General features: G+C 42.2%; 1 pseudogene; it reads left to right on the top strand.

The window, feature by feature from the left end:
• Positions 1 to 625: 625 nt before the first annotated feature.
• On the top strand, positions 626 to 726 carry LOC111560338 (annotated as a pseudogene).
• The last annotated feature ends 1715 nt before the right edge of the window (positions 727 to 2441 follow it).

Raw genomic sequence — 2441 nt, 5'->3', positions numbered from 1 at the left:
TTTTTGAAAGCATTTCCACACTATTGATCTCATTGGATCTTCATATGACTCTGTGAAACAGGTAGATATTACTGTCTCCATTTTGCAGGTGGGATAACTAAGGCTGAGAAAGGCTAAGAGATATGAAGAGACAGCCCAATGGACGACTGGAGTAAGAACTGGGGCACCTGACATAGACTCCATTGACCTGTGGTTCCTGAGCAACTCAGTTTGTATGAAGTTTTCCAAGCCCCAACTCCACCTTCAATTAAATGAGAGGTTTGCACAAGGTGGCCCTTGAGGCCCCTTCCAGGGCTACTGTTACAGGATTTTATCACTTGCCAGACTTCACCAGGAACTGGTTAGTGGAGGGGAAACAGCATACACCCCCCATCCCCCGGAGCTGCAAAGTTCTCACCCTTCCTCTACCCCACACCGTACAGAACCAAGAACTCACTTGGGATGGGGGTTAGCTTTTTCCTACTGCAGACTATGGATGGAAGGCATACACTCTCCTGCCCAATGACAGGAAATTTTTGAAGTTTATTTTATTTTTGTGTGTGTGTGACTTTTTCAATTCCTCCTATGTAGTTTTTATTAATGTTTTTTATTAATGTTTGTTAATGTTTATTAATGAAGCTTTATTGTGTTTGCTTCGGCAGCATGTATACTAAAATTGGAATAATAAAGAGAAGGTCAACATGGCCCCCCACACAAGGATGGTGTGCAAATATTTTCCAGCTTTATTGAAGTAGAATTTGCATATCATGAAATATATCCATTGTAAGTGTATACTTCAATGTGTTGTTAAAATAAGTTTATGGAGTTGTGCAACCGTCACCCCAATCCAGGCTTAGAACTTCTCCTTTATCTTAAAACATTCCTTTGGGCTCACTTACATCAGTCCCCACTCCCTTCTCCAGCCCCAGGCCACCCCAGATATGCCTTCTGGATCTACAAATGTATCTTTTCTGGACATTTCACATAAATAGAATCATGCAGTGTGTAGCCCTTTCCACCTGGCTTAACTCAGCATGTTTTTAAGATTCATCTACATGGTAGTACACATCCATATTTCATTCCTTTTTATGGCTGAATAATATTCCATGGTATGGATATACCACATTTTGTTTATAGGCTATCAGTTGGATATTTGGGGTGTTTCCACATTTTAACTATTATGAGTAATGCTGTCATGGACATTTGTGGACAAGTCTCTGTGCAGACATATGTTTTGTATTTCTTTTGGGTAAATTCCTAGAAGTAGAAACGCAGGTTTGTTTTCTTAAGTTTTTATGCAGTATTTGGACCTCTGCCTTTATACTTAAATAAAAGTATACTTAATACTTAAATAAAATTATACTTAAATAAAAGATTCATAGGAAATGTGTGGGAGGGAAATGTGTAGCCTGTTTTAATAGGCTATATTAATGCCCGGTAGCTGTTTGTTTGTTTGTTTTGTTTTGTTTTGTTTTGTTTTGTTTTGTTTTTTAAGCAGGTTTCATGCCCAGTGTGGAGCCCAATGTGCTGAGATCAAGCTTCAGACGCTTAACCAACTGAGCCACCCAATGCCTGGTGGCTTTTACAAGAGTGCAATCTATCTTGAATCTAGTATAATCTAGTATAATCATACAGAGTTGCTAGGGCTGATTTGTGTCCTTCCAGAACTCCTATGTTGAAGCCCTAACTGCTGGTACCCCAGAATGTGACTGTATTTGGAGATAGGGCTGTTGGAGAGGTGATTAAGGCTAACTGAAGTCATCAGGGTGGGGCCCTAATCCAATATGATTGGTGTCCTTATAAGAAGAGGAAGAGGAACGACTGGTTGGTTCAATCAGAGAAGCTTCTGACCCTTCATTTTGGCTCAGGTCATGATCTCGCTGGTTGTGAGTCTGAGCCCCATGTTAGGCTCTGCACTGACAGTGTGGAGCCTGCTTGGGATTCTCTCTCTCTCTCTCTCTCTCTCTCTCTCTCAAAATAAATACATTAAAAAAAAAAAAAGAGGAAGAGGAAGAGACCCCAGAGGTGCCTGCACACAGAGCAAAGCCCATGTAAGGACACAGCAAGTATGGGGCCATCTATAAGACCCAGAGACAGGCCTCAGGAGAAACCAAACCTGCCCTCACCTTGGACTTCCAGCCTCTAGAACTGTAAATTTCTGTTGTTTAAGCCATCCAGTCTATGGAATTGTGTTACGGTAGCAACAAACAAATGTCGAGGACTAATACACTGTCCTACATGTTACTTTGCAGGGCCTTCGGGAGGGTTTTCTATCACACGAAGGCCCTTCACACAGAGTGTTCTCTAGTGAAAACGAGCACTCTGTTGGCCTTTGTGTCCTCCTTTCACAGCTGGCTTTTATTCTGTTCCTTCATGGGGGGGGGCTCCTCCTTACCTTACTCTAGGTCATGGTCACATCTCCAGTTACTCCCCAGGGGGAGTGAGCCCAACGCCCCCCTTCC

Source organism: Felis catus, chromosome B1 (assembly GCF_018350175.1).
Source record: "Felis catus isolate Fca126 chromosome B1, F.catus_Fca126_mat1.0, whole genome shotgun sequence".
NCBI classification, from domain to species: Eukaryota; Metazoa; Chordata; class Mammalia; order Carnivora; family Felidae; genus Felis; species Felis catus.
The sequence above is the reverse complement of the archived record's forward strand: the minus strand, read 5'-3'. Positions and strand labels throughout refer to the sequence as shown.